At 35.1% G+C, this 21,272-nt stretch overlaps 1 protein-coding gene across 3 annotated transcripts in view; it reads right to left on the bottom strand.

The window, feature by feature from the left end:
* Positions 1–21,272, bottom strand: part of LOC5565863 (cyclin-dependent kinase 14) — a 496,797-nt gene that overhangs the window by 254,659 nt on the left and 220,866 nt on the right. The window lies entirely within an intron of this gene.

Genomic DNA, 21,272 nt, shown 5'->3' with positions numbered 1-21,272 from the left:
AACGATACACAGAGGTGCAGTTTATAAAAATGCTTTCAAAAAGCCAATCCACAGATATACACAGTATTGGACAAAATAAAGTACGCATTGGCCGTTTTTCATACAAAATTTCACTCAACTGAAAAAAAAACACGATAATTGAAACTCAAACTTTTGAGTCATTGTCTCACGTCGCGTCTTATGAGTGGTATCGAGGTTCTTACGTTAGCACAAACCCCAAGAAATTGAGTGAAAAAAGAACACGAGCTTTGGTGGGGATCGAACCAACGAGTCCTTATTCGCTAGATAGGCGCTTCAACCTATAAGCTTCGGAGCCCCAAGCGTCTTTCATTGTGTACATGTAAACTTAAAAACCTTACAACAGCAAAATTCCTTTAGCTGGAATTGCCTAGAACTTGAAAATTAATTAATTGTGCAACACTGAGAAAGCCATCAATTTCACTGAACAATTTTATTCTACAAACCTATGTGTCTTGTCATATTGCACAATTTTACAAATCTATTTTGATTGAATTGTAGAAATTGTTGATAATGATAGCAAAAATCTAACCAAACTTTTCGATTTTGGTACGATGTTAAAATGTATGTTGCCAACATCGCTTTCGTGTTGACAAAATCGAACGGGCACTGTACTGTAGTTTTAAGTTGAAAATAAAGTCTAACATTGAACAGCAATATCAGATAGATAAACATACGACAATTTATAAAGGTAAATACACACAAAACCTTAATTGTTGCTTCAAAACAGGATTATGGTTTGGTGACTTATGAACATTTGCTTGTCTGGTCAAGGCACGTTATATGCAAAAGTGTCCTAAGCGCCAAATCTCATAGCTTTCGAAATCCGCTCTCGAACTTTTTATTTCAAAAGATAGCAAAATACAATGTTGTAATATATTGAAAATATGAAAATGTACTTCAACATAATTTTATTATATATCTTATATTTTGGGGTATATGGGCCACATTGAATATGTATGGTCAAAAATCGGGTTTTCTTCAATACTAACGTAAATATCAATTTTCAAGGCCAACTATGTTCTGGAAAGTTTTTGGTATGAGCAAAATACACATTTTCTCTAACACCTTTAAAATTTTCGTATGAAAAGATTTATGGAATGTCAATGTAATTATAAGGTCGAACTTATTTATAACCTTGATTTATTAACGATATAAATAAGACAATAAGACAAAAGTCATGATAAACATTTACATCTCGTTTACGCTAAAAATTGTTCATTGTTTATGAATGTATGATTAATTAATCGCCCAATTTGACTTACAGTCATACCTCGATATAACGTAACTTCTTGATAACGTAATTTTTACCTCGATATAACATAACTTTTTTCGGTTCCCATTTATTTCTGCAGTTTTTTTTATAAACGTGATGAAAACTTCAATAATTATTGAATTATTTACTTTAGACACTTTACACCTACCATGTGCATTCGTGTCGGAGTTAATAACTACAGACTTCGTATTCAAAAAGACATGATAGAACTCTGCTTAGACCAATGGGAAGATGGGCCACGCTGCCACCGCCGATTTATTTAACCTCACTTCGACGTCGATTTTGATGATCCATAAATAATGCATATAGAAAAAAAATGGTTACATTTTTTTCAAAAAATGCTCAAAGAAATGTTAAGGTTAGGTTTAGAAATTCCTTCAGATATTCTTCAAATAAGTTCTCCAAGAATTTGATGTTTTTTTTTTCTGGAATTCCTTCACGGATTCATTTAGAATCATTCCTAGGATTCATCGAAAAAATTCTCCAACAATTTATCTATGGAGGGTTCCACCAGACATTTTTTCCAAATTAATACCAAAAAAAAAAATATTGAAAAAAAGGTAAGAAAGACTGACAATGCCTGCTAGGTGAATAACATAAATTTTATATGTATTTTCTCATCAACATATGCCCGCTGAACAAAATTAAGAAAAAATATACTCTGCTTCGATATAACGTAACGAAAATAAAAATCGCATATATATTTTCATGCATATATATTTTCAAGGCCAAATTCTTCAGAGAAAATGTGTATTTTGCTCATATCAAAAACTCTTCAGAACATAGTACGTCTTGAAATTTGATATTTTGGATAATATTGATAGTATAGTATAAATTTCTAAAGAGACCTATTATATCTCCCAAAATATTAGATATAGAAAAAAAAATGTTCTAGAAAGTATTAATAAACATTGGTCTAGATTCTGATTATGCATTGGCCAAAAAACTCTGCATTGTTTTCCAATTTTCATCGAAAATCATTGAAAATTTAGACGATAACACATATCTATGAAGATTAGAAAAATTATATCAGCACTGCTCCGACAAAAATAAACATAGTGGCCACCTCTTATTGATAGAATGCTATTGAAAACAACTTTAACAGAAGCTTATTAAAATTTAAATTTTCTAAAATATGCCATTTACTATAAATAAAACATTCGATTGCTTATAATTTCTAACTTATTGAATTTTCATCAAAGACAAGTTTGTCACTCAGTCACTTGGTGGCGAAACACTGGGATAAAGTAATTGGCAAATTACTCTAGTAATCCGTGAGCAGCACAATGAGAATTCTAGATTTTATCAACTATATTCAATTGAATTGAATTGATTTTGCATGGAATCGTTAGATTAAAGGTCAAAATGATTTACTAATTTTCTAATCCTTGTTTTGTTAGAGAAGACGATTTCTTTTCCGTTCGTCATATATTTTGAACTTGGAGTTCGATTGTGAATGATTATGTACTATAAAAATTGTCACCTATTTGATATCCACATCGACATACGTACCTGTAAAAAGAGAGAAAAAATATCGATTAGCATTTAGCGTTTTATATTTTTTTACTATAATGTTGTTTGATTCTGTCTTATGAATACGCCTGAATGGAGTGTGTAAAAGCAATAGAGGGATTCCACGGAGGCATGCAAGTCGATTCTGATCGACCATTTCAAAAATATCTGAAACTTTGCACAGTTTTCCAGTTCCATCTAAATCGTCATTTTCCAATATCAAATCTTCAAGTTGAGTCACGACTAACTTTTCAAAAGGGTGTATGTGAAAATGGTTCAAAAATATTCAAAAAGCTGCACAGCAAAAACGGTTCGTTCGATTGTTAGACAACTAAAGAAACAAAGTTAGACAACTAAATAAAGATTCCAAAAAAAAATACACACAGTAAAAAAAATATTTTTTTTTGCATTAAAAAACATCATTTTTGCTTAGCTTAGCTTAGCTTAGCTTAGACTGACTACACATATCAATGGTTGCTATTCCGTGATTGACCGAAGTCAGTGAAAATGCACAAAGAATCAACTAGAAGTTCGGCTGGGATTGGCCATAATCTTCTTCAGTGTGCATAATTCAGTGCCTCTATTTATACATGGTCAATAACGGCGCCGGCCACGTCCTTGCAGTCAGGTGGGATTGAGGGAAGGAATGTTAGTGTGTAATCTTTGCTATTTGGAGACCGTGTTTGCCTCTGCATCTCCACAAAGGTTACTGGGAGGGATGTTTGTTAATGGGAAGGATCGTTGGGTCACAGGATTCACTTTGATAAGTGATTAGACCATGATAAATAATTATTTGTGAGATATAAACATGCTTATATGTAAATATAATATTTTCGTTTGATATGAACAACATCTATGTAGAGAAAAAATATGCCGACACTTGATGTGACGAACGTTTCAAAGTTTGTTGAATAAAGTGAACCTTTTGGAAGTCTACACTTGAAGTGTCGAATCATTCAAAGTTTTTTTTTTAATTACAAAAATAAAGGTAAAAAGAAGAAAGTGTTTTGAAAAAAAATTTAGACATAAATAATTTATGAATCTGAGTTTATGTCGACACTCACAGTGACGAACCATTCATATTTTTTTGAAAAATCATATTTACGTCTCACCGTTGTAACGATTAAGGGTGCAATCATACATATTTTATAGATTAGAAACAGTAGCATAAAACGAGCTCACCAATTGATCCGTCATCCTTGAGCAGCAACAATCCTCTTTGAACTTCACTCGTTTTATAGGCTATATAAAAGCACTCAGAGAAAATAGGCGTGCAACCCGTGAGGGAAAACAACTGACGACTGCTCGGGCTTTCTTGACGCACTGCCCAGGAGCAAGCGTCAACGTCGGAAGATCAAAAAGAACTCTGCATTAAAAAACATCATTTTTGTCACAAAAACTCAAATATCTCAAAACCCTATCGGAATACCAACGTAATTTTTTGAGGGAAAACGGTCCATTATATTAGCTATCTACCATAAAAATTTGGTGATGGTAAGCCAATAAACAAAAAAGTTATGACATTTCAAATATTTCACAAATTTGACACTTAGTGAATTTTTTTTTTTTTTTCATTGTTAATTTTTTTAGGACTGCAGTTTGTTGCTGAATTTTTTGTTAAGGGTACCACATGAGGTTAACAAGTTGTTTTCATGATATTTTATTTAATTATTTATAACTATTATAGCATCTATTAGAAAGTTAGACGCGATCCAGTGTTGTGATCTAAAGTCTTGATAGTGTCATATTTTTTATTGTACGTAACTGAAGAAAAATTCTCTCAATAGTGTTGAAACCTTTTGATAAAAGAAACCTATAAGAAATCTAATATTGAAGACAAAAGCTACAAAAAAAGTTTTCTATACAGGTATACGACTAGTTTACCTGCAAAAAGTTTACCTCGTAGAGAACAAGGTGGGTCTATACCCAGGTGATCTAGTATACGTAAAGCAGGTCGGTTTTCTCGGCGCTGGTTTTCTCCACAAAGTTAAAATCTGATTACATCTGGGTATAGACCCGCCTTGGTAGAGAATAGACTTTGTTAATCATATTTGGGAGAAAGCGACTTCAACAACATCAAAACCATGATAGGTACATACCATGAACATACTCACGAAAAAGCTAAAAATATACTACCACTATGGTTATAAAAGATTTAATTGTAAAATTTTTCTTCAGTCAAGCAAACGACACCAAGCTAGTCAGTAAAAACTTAAAAGTGATTTTGTTTATTAAAATCTAACGAGCAACATGAGTAGTCGCTTTCTCAACTGTTGCAGGCCGTTTGCAGAAAAAAAGTGTTCGAAAGAGCTACGAAATCTCACCGAAAGCACCATAGATAAACTGAAAGCGGCTGGTTATGCTCCAATGTCTACATTGAATACAAATTTACGCATTTGTACGTCCTGCCGTTTAAACGTTGACAAACGGGCAATCTGTACATCATCGGTGGATCAGGTTGCAGGAAGTTCGAAAACAACAACAACTGAGGAATTACTAGATGCACCGACAACAACTGAGGAGTTGCCAGAAGTACCAAGTGCAGATAGTCTTGCCACGGTGCCATCAGCGACATCTGTTTCAACAAATCAATCAGAAGATGAGTGCATCCAGAAGGTCAACATCGAACGCTTCAACGAAGGGATAGCTGGAATAAAAGTGACTCCGATTAAATGGACGAAGATGGGTTACGTCAATCATCCCGAGAAAAAATACCGTGAAATTAACGAAGCTGTACGAAGAAACCTCTTCAAATTAGGACCTGAGGATGTGGAAACTACAGACTACGATGAGGTAATTATTAATATGAAGGAAAGGTTCTCGAATCTAGCCACGACAAGGAAAGAAAAATTATTGATTTTGTCGATGCTGCCAAGCTCGTGGTCTATTCAAGACGCCATTGATGAGTTCAAAACCAATAGAAATACAGCAAAAGAGGCAAAACAATTCAAAAATAACTGTCTTGCAACCAAAAATGCTAGGTCGAGTACTTCATTAACAGATGAGACAAAAGAAAAAAAAATCAATATTTTGAAGACGATGAAGTAAGTAGAGCTATGCCTGGCCAAAAAGATTATGTATCTGTAAAAAAAGATGGAAAGCGTCAAGCAATCCAAAAACGATTAATGATGACTACTTTGAAAGAAGCGTATACACGCTTCAAGGAAATTAACGAAAATATTAAGGTAGGTTTTTCCTCATTTGCAAGCCTTCGTCCAAGGCAATGCAAGCTTCTATCCAATTCAGGAAGACATAATGTTTGTGTGTGCACAACACACGAAAATATTAACCTAATCTTACATAGTTTGAAAAGAATCAATTTATCAAAGGATATTAAAATGTTAACTGGTAGTCTTTTGTGTGAAAATACAACATCAAATTGCTATCTACGATCTTGTTCGGATTGTCCAGATTCTTCATCATTGGAAAATACTTTATTCGCTGAGTTTGAAGAAAATTATATTGATCAGTTATCATTTGAGCAATGGGTGACCACGGATAGGTGTGACCTAGAAACTATTGTAAAACCTGTAGATGAGTTTGTGTCATTTTTTTGCTTGAAATTAGAAAGTTTAATTCCTCACGACTTTATTAAAACAGAGCAATCCCGCTTTTTAAAAAAATACGAAAAATACATTACAAGATGGTGAATTTTTAGTCATTTGTGATTTTTCTGAAAACTATAGCTTTGTATTGCAAGATGAAGTGCAGTCCCATCACTGGAACGTACAACAAGCTACAATTCATCCATTCGTTATTTATTTCAATGGAAGTACGCAAATTGAACATTTTAGTTTTATTGTAATTTCCGAAGATTTAAGACACGACTCAGTATCTGTAAATTTGTTCGTTGCCAAAATGATTAACTTTTTACGCGTTGATAAGGATAAAGAAATCAGAAAGATATATATCATGTCTGATGGAGCAGCATCGCAGTACAAAAACCGTAAGAATTTTTTGAGCCTATGTCAACTTAAATCAAAGTACGGAATTGATGCAGAATGGCATTTCTTTGCTACGTCACATGGCAAAGGTCCTTGTGATGCTATTGGAGGAACCATAAAGCGCATGGCCACAAGAGCAAGTTTAGCCAAAGAACGTGAGCATCCAATTAAAACTACAAAAGAACTATTTGATTGGGCGAATCGCAGAAAAGAAGAAGATTTAACAAAATTATCATTTTGTTTTACTACTGCTGAAGAGTACGAATTAACGGCATCAGAGCTCAGCGAGCAATATAATAACGCGAAAACGATCCAAGGAACCCAAAAATTTCACTGTTTTATTCCATTGTCAGAAAATAAAATTAAAGCAAAACTATACTCGAACTGTACTGATAATGATGCAAAAGTGTTCGATATTGTAAAAAAATTGACTAACTATAAATAAATAAATAAGTATTAATAAAATGTTTTCATGATCTCATAACGCATACCCAAATCCAAAACTTTTAAAGTTTATATATAACATTTAGAAACTCATCAATCATACTCTAAAAAAAAATATCCTGGTAAAAAAAAAAAAATATTTTCGTGTAATCTGTTAATTCATTTTAATTTATACATATATACATATACATATAATATTTATACATATACATAATATTTATACATATAATATACATAATACTAATGAATACATGAAAACGACTTGTTTAATTCACGCAAGGCCCTTAACAATAAAATCAGCAACAAACTGCGGTTCCCGTAATAATTTACACCGAAAAAAAATATTTTTTCCTACTAAATGTGAAAATTGTGACATGTTTGAAATGTCATAACTTTTTTGTTTATTGGTTTACCATCACCAAATTTTTATGGTAGATAGCTAATATAATGGACCGTTTTCCCTCAAAAAATTACGTTGGTATTCCGATAGGGTTTTGAGTTATTTGAGTTTTTGTGACAAAAATGATGTTTTTTAATGCAAAAAAAATTTTTTTTACTTTGTGTATTTTTTTTTGTGGAATCTTTATTTAGTTGTCTAACTTTGTTTCTTTAGTTGTCTAACAATCGAACGAACCGTTTTTGCTGTGCAGCTTTTTGAATATTTTTGAACCATTTTCACACCTTTTGAAAAGTTAGTCGTGACTCAACTTGAAGATTTGATATCGGAAAATTACGATTTAGATGGAACTGGAAAACTGTGCAAAGTTTCAGCTCAATAGAAAAAAATTAATTAAAAAATTTACCAAATTTTGGTGCTGTTGCTTGGAATCACTCAATAGCTTTAAACAGCATACTCACAGAGTAATAAATGCGTCCATAAAATATTCCAGAACCATATCCAGCTTCTAAATTAATGAACTTGCGCCACGCTGACGGGCAATCAAAACAATTCTTCCTTCAAATTTAATTGAGTTACGCTCCCCATATCCCATAACCATCTTTGAAAGCACTTATCATTGATTCACGTTTCGCGTTGCTCCTGCTCTGCTTTAGGGTAAACAGGTATAATACGCCCAGCCACCCCCCCCCCCCCCCAGGAAAAACTGCTCTATCACAATGGCAAATCCATTACTTATATAGTTTTTGGTGTCAAAGTGTTATTTACTTAGTTAATCATGCTCTGCCTGCAACTTTCTCTTGCCAGATAGCTTCTTAAACAAGTACAAGACGTTTTCTGCAAACGGTCCAAAACTTGACGTTTCATAACAAACCGGGCAATACGCCCCTCTTGTAGAAAACGTTTCGCAGCGTTGCAGAAATGCTTCCAAGGAGAATTCTACCACTTGCTAAGCTTAAAAGAGTCCATTAGCAGTCGTCTTCCGGTAAATGTTTTTGTTAAAAGTACAATAGTAAAGGATGGGCTTCATTTACAACGAGGCTTGACCATCGGAACCAAAATTTAACGCCAAACAGCTGATTTTTGATATTTTTGGTATTTCTATTGGTTGTTTATACTTCTCAAAGATCTTATATGCGCAACATCATTTTTTTGCGGATATTTAAGATTACATATCATATTTACGTGTTAAAGAAGCCTCAATCCCTTGAAAATGAAGTGGGGCGTATTGCCCGGTTGGGGCGCATTATACCTATTTACCCTATATGAATCATCGTGCGATGGTATATCAGTCTCGCAATATTGGCATTTATCAAGAACAACGCCGCTCCCAAATTCCCCAAGATGTCTCGGATCATCATCACGCCCATCCATGCCTATGGGAAGTCAGTCCGAGTGTATTTTTCTTCTTCCTGATATAAGGTCCCCATTGGGAAAGAGCCTGCTTCTCAGCTTAGTGTTGTTAAAAGCACTTCCACAGTTATTGACTTAGAGTTTTCTTTGCCAAAGTTGCTATTTTAGGGTTCGTATATCGTGTGGCATGTACGATGATACTCTATTCCCAGGGAAGTCAAAGAAATTTGTTCTATAATAAGATTCTGGATCAACCGAGAGTCGAACCCACAGCAAGCTTGTTTTGTAGCCACGGACGTTACCACTAGACTAAAGAAGGCTCCCGAGTCAGAGCGAATGCCGAACGCCAACCCCACAAACGAATGCGATTTTCAGACCACGAAACCACATTTCGTAGTTGTCGCCCCGTGGGACCCTGGTGGTTGTCTGGCCGCGAGGAATGTTAAATTTACCATCCTTCGGTTGTCGTTCGATTGTGGTGGTGTTTTGATGGGAATATCGTTCTCCATCGCAATGGATTGCATTTCAATTACGTCACCGACTGCCACGTTTCGCTTGTCGTTTCCCAGCGGACAGGAGACAACGAAGCATCATTATGCAGTATATTTCCGGTGCGCGTTAGAACAATTTCTACAATGCTGTCACATGCATTCGTTAGAGGTCCGTTTGCTATATGGTTTGTAATCTGATTAGAACAGTGGTTCTCAATCAAAGTTTTAATTCTTTAGTCATTTTAAACATAACAATATTTTCTTATATCTGGGTGTTCTACATTTGGCAACACAATCATCATAATTTGGTAAAACAGAATTGAGCTACTATTAGTTCGCATCGTACCCACGTGCTGGGCGTACACAAATTATTTCTGCTCTCACAAGTTTTTAAAACTACTTAAAGCAATGAAACAGTAAATGCTCAGATCAAAAGTGGAACAAATGATTTACTTGGATTTTCCACAGTTCAAGTAAGGTAAGTGTACCAGTTATAGACATAATGGTTCCCTATTCCGCCATACGTGATAATTTGATTATTTTCAAATTTTTAATCATTCTATGTGTTTTAGTAGTTTGATATCAAATCAATCTTGATGTTAAAACAATCAAAAATATTCAAAATGTGAGATTTTCGAGAAAACACATATGGCCAAATAGGGAACCACTATAGCCATAACTGGTACACTTTCCCTAATCATTAGAAATCCAATTTTGCATTCTTCGGAAAGGGTTTTCTCAAATATATTATTCAGTTCACTTTAACAAAAGTGATCGAAGTAATATTAATGTTTTAGGAAAAGCAAGACTTATGTTCGATGTCCGTGTGCCATGAGAACATTTCCAGAAACCTGGAGGATTTCCAGAACCCCACTCAGTGCCGTCGGTGTTAATAAGAAGGGAACCTTCAATTAGCTTCTGTAGACTCCATGGGATTTTTTTGAGAAATGTTTGAAGGAACTAAAGTTGAAATGTTGCGATGAAATTCTGAAGAAATCCCTCGAAAAAACAATCTAGAGGAACTCAATGATGAAACACAGAGTCGAATTTGAGGAATTCTTTGAAAAGTTCTTAATAGGTATTTCCGAGAATTCTTGGTTGAAATTCTTTGGAGCTATCGTGGATGAAATGACGTAGAAATTTTCATCGGGTTAGAAGAAAAATCCCTGATTTTTTTTTTTTTTTCAAAAACTGTAACTAACAGTTGCGGATTTTCTTGGAAAAATAGGCATATCTAACAGAAGTCCTAAGAGAGCGTTTGTAAAAATTTTCAAAGTAATCCCTGAGCAAATTACTGGATATAGTAACGTTGAAGCGCTCGAGAATTTCCTGGAGAAATTTCTCAAGATATGGAAAATTACTGAAAGAATTTCTGAAGAGGTTCTTGTAGGAGACTCTAAAAGTACTTCAGATGAAATCTCAGGAAAAACCACTAGGATAATTCCTGAAGCTTTTCCTCGGAAAATGTGAGATGAAATATTTGAACAATTAGTTGAAAAGTCTAAGAGACTGTTATCTAAAGCTCTGGAGCCTTCATAACTTTGTATTAGAATTCACTGGAAGCAAGATATGCAAAAAAGAAACTTTAGAGACCATTTTGGGTTGAAAAATAAAGACTTTTTTCATCCAAAATAGAGGTTTTTGAACTTGCTTTAAAATAGAGACCTGTTACCAGCCCTGAAGTTGATAAATTGATTGTTTCGACATTAAAATGAAAGTTGCTTAATGTGAAGATGCATCGAAGCCAAAGAACACAAAACTAGAGAACCAGACAGCGGTTTGAGCTGAAAACTTAATCGCTTGGTCACACGCTATCCGTAAGAGAACTGTCAACCAAAGTTTGAAAACGGCTGCCTTCGACACGGACACGTTACGCCGCAATTCCTCTCGTCCAATCGAGCAAACGAAGTGCGATCAGAACACACAGAAAAATGTCGTTAGTTTATTAAATTTCCAATGTCCAAACCAAACCCTTTGCACCACACGGCATCGACGACGTCAGGGCATAGCAGTATCAGTTCGTGACGGTGCCAAAAGAAAAAGCATTGGGTTTTCACAAAAATTTGCCACAAGCTGTCGTGAGTTAGTTTACTGGCTGACACTAAATCACGTTTCGATCAGACGTCCGGGGAAGATGATTGCGCGCGGAACGCATTCCCCGTTCGCGCAGATGGATTTTGGGACAGAAAAAGGCATTTTGCTGCCATCCGATCTGCAATTCCGACTGCAGTCACGAACCTCACTTCCTCAGTCCAGTCCACCACACAAATTGGCGCTCCATATTTCCGGTGCGGCGTGGCAGCCGATTTTCCCATGCAGCAGTTCCAGCTCAAAGCGCAAATGGAAATGACATTTGTTGAAACGCTTGGAGATAGAAAATGCACCAAATATTTCAAAATTGAAAGGATTGGTGGAGAACGTCATATTGGATAACCTCTAAGCTTTTGCAAAGTTTCCTTCAATAGAAAAAAATGTGGCATCCACGGTCTATTTGAGTTTTGGGTTGGAAGTGCCCCAAGCATACCACACCACATGGCGATGGCGGTCTGGCTCGAGAAGACTCGTCGGGACCTAACGGCGGCGAAGGCACGCAAACTTTATTTAATTTTGCACCCAGTTAAAGATACGGAAACAATTGTCCGGAAAGTTTTCGGCGGTTGTCTGCAATGAAATTCAATTGGCTGGAAATGAGAAAGGCACAAGCGTTTGACGGCGCTAGCGCAAGAATCGAATGATTGCACACATGATTTCCGGTCGGAGACGCCGGGTATGGGAAATGATTTTAAAGTTTGATGATGTGATGTGGTAATCTTGGCAAAGAATGTGATTGGAATTATCGCAAAATTATTGTATCCTCTGCTTTACTTCGTCGCACTAAAACTGTTTTAAACCATGCTTCTCAGCTAAGTGTTTTTATGAGCACTTCCGCAGTTATTAACTGAGAGCAATATTTGTCAATCGACCATTTTTGCATCTTGATACAAAATTTGTTTAAAATGAAGCGTTATTACTTTCTCAGCGTGGTGAAATGATTGAGAGATAACGTTCGCGACTTTCAATCGCAAGACCAAGGCTCGAATCCCACCGTTAAAACATGTATTTGTACGCATTATTTGCGAGGAGAGTGATGCTTAGCTCAAATGACGAGATATTACAATTTATGATTTAGAGTTTAGTGTACAACAATGCTTGTCACGCACATTGAAAATTCTCGAAATTTCAGGCAAACCAATGCCAATTTTCAGTGAACATTAAGTCTAAAAGAAGAAATTTCAGCGTTTCTCAAGTGTGAATCAACACTTGACTTATTGAATTCATTCACAACTTCAACACTTCAAGTGTGAATGATTAAGCTTGTTAAGAAATTAGCTCAACACGACTTCAGCCACTCTAGATGAACGTTCAGCACATAGTTAACGGAACAACACAAAAAACGCCTCAGTCGCACCACTTTTGTGAATGAAATATCATTACACCCTGGTAAGCTACTCACGATTCTCTCGCTCGCTGATGTCATGCACCAGTATGATTTTTTTTTTTTTGCAATGATTGAAAATTTCCCACCCAAACCCAAACAGAGATGACAGCCTCAGTAGCGGAAGCAGGCACGTTCCTTTCACTTCTACTACACCCGCACTCCCGCAAGAATAGCTGTGAGCAGATTGTGCACCCCTGCAATATACGAGCTACACGAGCACTACTGCGGCTTGGGGTGGTTTAAATCTGTGCGACTGCGAATTGCTATCGGCTGGCTTTCTCCAGAAAACTCTACAAAACGAAACATCCATAAAATTTAAAAAAAATATTAGTTTTAACTAAGACAGGGCCTTTTTTCGTATTGTCATACCGTCCACGAAAAAAATGCAAAGCCGTGCTGAAAAAATGGAAATTTCCTTGACTTGACTTCGTTAACATAACTTGATTTGACTTGACATAAAATTTCATCGTGCCTGCCAGACGATATACGATACAGTAAGAACACTAAGCTGATAAAGCTGATCAGCTCCGATGTTTTCTGATGGGATCCTCCATTATAGGAACACATTATCTCATTTATTGGTACAAGTAAGAAAAGTTTTTGCAATTTTAGTGATATCACTGCGGAACACGGTTTTGTCTCAAGCACCAAAATACCGCTATTTACTTAATTAAGGATTGCTGAATCCATTGTCATTTACAGAAATATCATAGCACGTCTAGTTTTTGAGATAATGGCTATTGAAAATGCTAAATTTGACTATTTCAGCCAACTTGCATGCAAGTTTGCCAGCTTGTACGGCAATTTATTTGGTTAATTTGTCTCAGAACTCAAACTTCATGTGTGTAACAATACCTAAAAACAAAGTTCATAATATTTCCGATGTTCAAAAGTTATTTTTTCTTGGTTTAGAAAAGTATTGTATTTTGCCATATAAGAGAAACGAAGAATTTTGTATCTAAATTTAACCTTGCAGTTTCAACAAAATTATATCTGAAATGAAAGTTAAAGTCTTATTTTGCATGCTTGGTGGATTAGATCCCAATTTTTTTTGTAAATCATTGTTCATTTTTTATGTAAACATCAATAAAACTAGTCTTTTATGCAACTTTGGCGACCTGTAGCTAAAAATTGTGACGTGCTGGAATATTTCTGAGAACGGCATCAGATTCAGCAGCCCCAAATCTACTAGAGATACATAATTTGATCCTTGAGACACGCAAAAATATCATTTTTGTTACGCTGTGTATTTTATCAGTTTTAAAGCAATTTGAACGCTCTTTTTGACTATTCCGTGTATCAACAAGCCAATACGTCGATTGGCAGTGTCGGTTCTGTAGCTTATGTAATAATATCAGTGAAAACGGCACTAGGGTCGATGTACCAATAGCCGCATAGCTAAGAACAAAAATTCGTATAAAATCGAAAAATAACGCTATCGTCATTATTTTTTCATCATATGAAAGCTTTTTATCTTGGTTTTGTGGGAAAAATATGAAAACTACGAAAACTCAAATGTTTGCATTTATTATCGCGTGTGCCACTATAGGAATACATGTGCCTATAGTAGCACTATTTCTAATTTCTGTTCCTATAGTAGCACTAGCATCCCGGCGTTGGCAAAATACTTATCAAAACCGTATGTTTACAAAACTTTTATATTTTTCCTACAAAGTGTGGATCAAAAGCTTTCGTTTGATGTAAAAAAAGTTCTTAATTCATCAATTATTTTGTAAAATAAAAAATAGTTTCTCTCAGTAGTGCTACTATAGGAACAATAGGTTAACTATAGGCGCAAGGGAGCTCAAATTTTAAGCAAAACTAATTATTTAGATCAATTTTTGAACAAAATCAAGCTGTGTATCAATGGTACTTAGATAAATAGCTCCTGACCTTCATGTCAAAAAATGTTTTGAAAAGGTTTATAGCAAAACGGCCGTAAAAAGCCACTAGTGCGACTATAAGGGACTGTCCACTAAGGTAACACCGACCCTACCGCAACTAAAAGAACACCCACAACTAAGGGAACACTTACCCTTTGTCATGTCCAATGGAGTTCTATGCAGAAATGATTACGGTCAAGAAATTTCTTTACTTTTCTTGTGCAAAATAGCATAGGCGCCGTTCACAAATTACGTAACGCTCTAGGAGGAGGGGGGAGTATGCTCAAGCGTTACGGCTCATACAAAAATTTAAAAAAAATCATACAAAAAGCATTACGTAGGAGGGGTGGAGGTTTCAATTCAAATTTTCAATTTTAGCGTTACGTAATAAATGGATGCCGCCATACTTAGCTTAACTCCTCTACCGATATCATTTTTCTAACAAAAACAATTATTTAAATGGAAATAACTTTTCGTAAAGAAATCATTTTAAGAATAATTATGCAAAATTTACTGAGTAATTATGTATCTATCTGATAATCCTTTGACCACATAAACATCTTTTCTGAATATTTTTTAGATATGATTCGTGTTTTTTTCGCAAATTTTTGTCCATTCCAGCAACCCCTCCCCCTCTCCCCTTGTAGTCATTTACAGTCAATTAAATTATGAGTAGAGTTTTTAAATAAATTATCAAGAATTGTTGTAACATTACATTTTCATGAAAAACAATTTAATTGAAAACAGATTTACAGTCATACTGTTATAATATAGTAGTGTTATATTCACGAACAGGTTTTCAGTGAACATCACTTTATAAAAGTACATAACACTTGATTAACACAAACTTGGAAAAAAAAATATATGCATAATATTAAAGCTCCAAATACTTATCATTGAAGTATTATTCAAAAAACCTCCATATGAAAGCAGATTTTTTTTTTGGTTTCAATGCCAAAAAATCTTCACACAGCGTACTTTGAACGAACAGCACATTTTTAAAAGTGAATATTTTTGGCAAGATTTTTTAACGATCCAATATAAATTTTAATTTTAGAAGTGTTATAAGAAGAACCTATTTTTGAAAGAAGGGAAAGTTTGTACTTGGAAAAAATATCTTTCGAGCATATTACGAAACAAGATCCAGTTTTTGTAAAAAATAAATGTATGCTGAAATATTAGTAGGATTAATAGCAATGATTATTCTAACAGCAAAGTTTGAATGAATGAGAGATAAGGAGAGATATCGAGATGTGAAGAGACGACTGTACGTAAACAAAATAAGCGATTTACATTTCATGCCCATGTTTGATATTTAAGGTGAAGATGCATCGAAACCAAACCTTAAATTTCCAAGAGCACAAATCTAGAGAACTTAACAGCTGTCCGAACTGACAACTTAATCAATTCGTCACCATCAGCCTGTGACCAATCTCAAACCACTGTATGGTTCTTTAGATTTGTGCTCATGATAATTTGATGTTTGGTTTCGATGCATCTTCATCTTAATACAAGCTAAATATAACGCATAAGAATCAATGGTAACAAATTTCTACAACTGATTTGTCGGTTAGTAAGTTTGAAAATTTGAATTTTTTGTCCGATATATTTTCCCCGTGATATTCCAGAGTTTCTCCTGGTTTACGTATTTCTTCTGGTTCGGTGGCCATCTTAAATCTATAAAAAAATCTTGGGGAACTTAATAAAGAAACACTGAACAAATGAATTTAAACATGATCTTGTAGGAATCCATGGGAGATCTGATGCAGGAATCGCTAGAGTAATTCTTCAAGAAATCGTTTGACATATCTAGAAGAGATTCTGAAAAAAAATGTCCCTGGACTTTCTTTAGCAATTCTGTGGAGAATCGGTGTGGGGAATTTTAATGAAATTTATTTGGCAATGATTTGAAGAATTATTCTGAAATTCAACGTTAGAACTCCTGGAGGAATTCTTGTAAGATTTTCTGCATCAATTTCTAAACAAATTCCTTCAAAACCCCTGTAGTAAACACTTTTTACAATTTTCGGATAAATCACTGTAGAAATTACTTAAAGTATGAGCATTGGCCTGCTGAACATTTTCTGGAGGAAATTTTGAAGCAGTTTCTTTAAGCATCGCTTGAGAAATCGCTGAAGGACTTTCTAGACGAATCCCTGTGATAAATTTATGTATGCATTATAGAAGGAATCTGAGGAGAATGTGAACGTGAAGGTATCCTGAAACTCTTCTCCATGGAATAAATACTGAAGAACCAGTAAAGAATAAATCTTTGGAGTCTCGGATTTACAGAAGGATTCTCTGCAAGGACTCTTCGTAAACATGTAATCTTGATTACCGAGGGGAATTGTTTGATGTACTCCCATTTCAGGTTGGCCGGTGACGCAGCAGAAAAACATATTACGTGGCGTAATTTAGTACCGGATTTCGACGTCGGGGTCCCAAGTCTTTGTAATCTGGGGCCTTGAAACAAAATTCGCTATAAGAACAGCAAGGAAGTACAGGCAATACCCTACCAGGAAATTTATAATATCTTCGTAAACATTAAAGTTTTTACCTATGAATTTCATTTTAATTTTATGAATTTCGAGCACAATTATGGTAAATTCTCAAATTTAAGTAAATACTAGAATGTTAAATAAATCCTAAAATTGTAAAATAGAAAGGAAACTGTCCTCTTAAATAGTGATTTTTGCACCTCAAATGACTTCAAACAAAACAAGTTTCAACACTTAAATTATTTTACGGATTCCTGTAAAATTTCAACAGCTGAACAGTTCGGTGGAATAAATTAACGGAGTACGGTAATTTTTACAGTATTCGGTGAAAAATCACCGGAATCCGTAAAATTTCGACGGAATTGCGGTGATTTATTTCACCGAACTGTTCAGCTGTTGAGATTACGGTGAAATTCACCGTAAGAGCTTAGTGTGTCCGTTTGAATTTAAATTGACAGAAAATTCAGCATTCTGATAGGCAAACCAATAACACAGCGTAACAAAAATGACCAGGGTGGCCACCAAATATCCATTTTGAAATTCCCGCTTTTTTCCCGGTTTTCCCGATAAAATTTTCAAAATTTTCCCGGTTTCGAATTAAAGAATCGCAGCCGAGCACGTGGATTTTTTTTTCATAATTTCACCCATAATTTGTCCATCTTTACCACGCGTGATGAGTTAATTAATTTAATAACCATGCGGATTGGATTACCGAACAGCTCAATATAAGCGTCAATTTATTTTAAAGCATTGTTTTGAAGAATATTCGGATTCATGGATTAATTATTCAGTAACTTAACTTCAGAAAATTTTGAATGCAATATGTTTGAGTGCTTAAATCTTCGGCAAGAAAAGTTAGAGAAAAAAAGTCATGCCATGATAGTAAGACAAAGAAAATCATAAAATATTTCGATACATTGCCAACCAATTTGAAACATTTTTCTAAGAACTTTTGTGTAGCAAAGTAGATTGATGCTACAAGAAATTAAATCATTATTGTTTAAATGATATTTGTCCAAGATTGCAGATGGCAATATCATTAATCATATCAACTTTCTACAACTTTTTTTTGGTGGTTTGTAAATTTAGAGCATGAAGATGTTCATTCAAAACGATTTTCCCGGTGACCATCTCAAATTCCCGGTTTTTCCCGTCTTTTTCCCGATGGATTCAAATTCCCGTCTTTTTCCTGCTTTTCCCGTTTTTCCCGGTTCGGTGGTCACCCTGCTGACATGTTTGCGTGTCTCAAGAATAAAATTATGTGTCTCCAGTAGATTTGGGGTTGCTGTATCTGATGCCGTTTTCAGCACGTCACAATTTTAAGCTACAGGTCGCCAAAATTGTATAAAACACTGGTTTCATTGATGTTTACATGAAATTTAAACAATTATTTATCGAAAATTGTTATGATCTTATCTACCAAGCATACAACATAGGACTTTAACTTTCATTTCAGATATAATTGGATTGAAATTGCTTTATAATAATGTTTTACATAATTTATCGTTCAACTAAGATCCTTTCAAGGCATAAAGCACGTTGTTATAGGATTTCGGAAGTATCTCCAAAGCTCCGATAATTTAATTAGAGTACAATAAAAAAAATTATGAGAAGTTTGAATTAATCTCACTATCAAATCGAATAGATATGATAACCGAATCATGAGCATAATTAAATTGATTCTAACTCATTAGATGAAACCAAGTAAACGTTTCAGATTTAGAGTGTCCCATGCCGTTCATCAGAACGCAAAGCAGATGAATGGAAGCTGCTTCAGCTATATACGTACAAATGTGCCAAAGTTTTTTTTTCTGGCATTCACAGTCCATAGGGAGTTTTGTTTTGGTTCTATCGTAATTATTCATCGCGCAAATGAAAAATAAAATAACAATCTGTATGCAATGGGAAAAAATAACGACCCGGCGATGTTGACGGCCAACTTTGCCGGTTCCCACGCGCCTAGCACGAGACACGTGCGATACATTACGTGAAAAAACTCACACAACGTTTAGCCGCCCAAACATTGTTTTTATGAGTCATAACGAACGCTAATATTTCTTTTTTAATATCGCACTTTTGAGGGAAACCTAAAAAAGCCATTTGCTTTATTCGGGAAAACGGGTACGTCAAAATTATGATTTCCTGCATCAGAGTCGGAGAGGGGACAATTATTGATTGACATTGACAGGATTTTCCAAGGACAAACCGCAATGCTCGTTACATAAGAGCTTGTTTGCAAAATGGCTAGGAAAGAGTTCTTCCAGTAGAAACTGCGAGGGATGCTGATGTCAGACAATCCGAGCAATGCAACTCGCCCATTGCGGTTGTACGTGCAGTTTTGAAAGAAATATAATCCGATTACAGGCCTTCCACAGTGGCTGTTTTTATAATTTTTATGCACACATGATGTAGTTGGGGCCTAAATAACCGTATCGGTAATCGCACAGCTGTTCAGCAAGACCATGCAGAGAGTGGCGGAATCGAGTTCCATTTAGTCGAGGATATTTCCGAGATGAAAGATTTCTCGATTTTCCAAGATATAAAGCATCTTGATGATTATCATACGATATGCACATGCAAAAATAGTTATAACTGATAAAGAATGCTCTCAGGTCAGTGTTGTAAACATTTGACATTTCTCGCGACGTTCGTTTCGCGTCCTTGAACAGCACTCAGTCAGTTGTTTTTTTTCCTACTGTCATCTGCTATCGTTACCTCTCACACACGAGCAATAGAATGAATATCGAGAAAAACAAAAAAAAACTGTGAAATGAATGTTGTATGACACGATAACATTTTCATAAATGATAAATTTTGCATAGATTATAGAGATGCATGATCAAAGACAATAAGAATTGATTATTTTTGTTTGTTATTTCGAATTTGACACCCACACAGTGAATGTAGCTTTTATTACGAATGAAGATAGAAATAAACAAAGCCGTACCGTTTTCTGGCGACGTTATCATGGTCAGCTACATTCAATTGACATTTTACTTTCCTACGTTCGTTTTGTGAATGCGATCAGACGGAAGAAAAGTAATTCTTTTTGAGGAATGATGTTTTGTTTCTTTTATCCTTATTTTTTTTACCTTATATCTCATCTGGAACAAAGTCTGCTTCTCAGCATTGTACTTTCATAGTTATCAAGAAATTGATGGGTCATACAGTGGACACAATGTTATAGATCACTCCTTATTGTGGGTCATTTTCATTTAAATTACAAGTGTGACTAATAATGGTGATTAGGTGTCACATAATAGTGCGAGCAGTATACATAACGCCAAGTGGATTCCAACTACGCACCATCAAAATCTATTAATGTTCAAGCAAATTTCAACTCAAAATTTAAACCTAATCTCCCCATCCTTCCCTAATTAACTACCAGAACAAGATTACAAATGCGACCGGGAGTCCCATATTTTCGCCACCCGGCACCATTTCATTTCGGTCCTGCTACCAAAATTCTCATCAGACCCTAATTGAAATCACAAGCTCAAGGGTCTATCATTTGCATTCCAATTTAATTACGATCCAAATCATAAAGCTGCCAACCACTGACTGTAAGGCTCGTCACGGTTGACACAGAGTAGCTGTGGCTGCTGCATTACACGGGTGCTACATTTGAAAGAGACCGACCAAACCACTTTATTCCATCATAAATAGGTATGATTTCGGGGGTACAGACACTGAATCCGCACAAAGTCGTGCCGGAAAATTCCATTCATGGTGTTTTTCTTTGCGAGGAATATGCTAATGAAATGTTTTCGTTACTTTCGATATTCCAAGCGAGCTTTCTTTGGAAATTGTCGTTATTATGAAAGCGAAAAAAAATAAGGAAACCAATTTAACACAATGCTAAAAAAGAATGAAAAATTATCAAAAATCAATATCATATATTTTTTTCTTTTTAGTATAATACTAATTTTCATGTTTTTTGACACATGGAATGTTGTTAACACTTCAGTCGTCGCGCTG

This window comes from Aedes aegypti, chromosome 2 (genome assembly GCF_002204515.2).
Source record: "Aedes aegypti strain LVP_AGWG chromosome 2, AaegL5.0 Primary Assembly, whole genome shotgun sequence".
Lineage (NCBI taxonomy): Eukaryota > Metazoa > Arthropoda > Insecta > Diptera > Culicidae > Aedes > Aedes aegypti.
Note: the sequence above shows the minus strand (reverse complement) of the source record. Positions and strands in the feature narration are given on the sequence as shown.